This window comes from Carlito syrichta, unplaced genomic scaffold (genome assembly GCF_000164805.1).
Source record: "Carlito syrichta isolate Samal-C Ts95f unplaced genomic scaffold, Tarsius_syrichta-2.0.1 Scaffold303183, whole genome shotgun sequence".
Lineage (NCBI taxonomy): Eukaryota > Metazoa > Chordata > Mammalia > Primates > Tarsiidae > Carlito > Carlito syrichta.
The window spans coordinates 201,346-201,770 of NW_007247279.1; positions in this window are offsets into that span (position 1 = coordinate 201,346).

Sequence of the window (425 nt, forward strand, 5' to 3'; positions counted from 1 at the left end):
GTCTCCGTCCGGACCGAGGGATCCGGGTCTCCGCAGCTCTGCCGGGAAGCGGAGTTCGAAGAAAGCCCAGAGCCCGGCAGTTGTGCGCCTGGCAGCGCAGCCCGCGAGAGCCACCCTGCCTGGGGACCGCCGGTGTCTGAGCTCTTCCCCCCTGCGCGAACCGCCCCCGCCGGTCGCTTCCTGCCGACCCGGAAGTAAATCGGCCGAGCGGGACCAGATTTTACCCAGCATGCCTTGGGCCATGGGCCTTCTCTGGCGGTCCCGGTCCTCGGTCGAGGCTTAAAAAAAGTTCAGAAGTGACAGGCAGCCTCATGAGGGCTCTGTCCTTCAGGTACACCCTAGACAGAAGTCCCTCTAGACACACAAGTCACCGTATCTTGAACACTACTCAAATCCGTCCCGGTAGGCTGGGCCCAGGGGCTCGC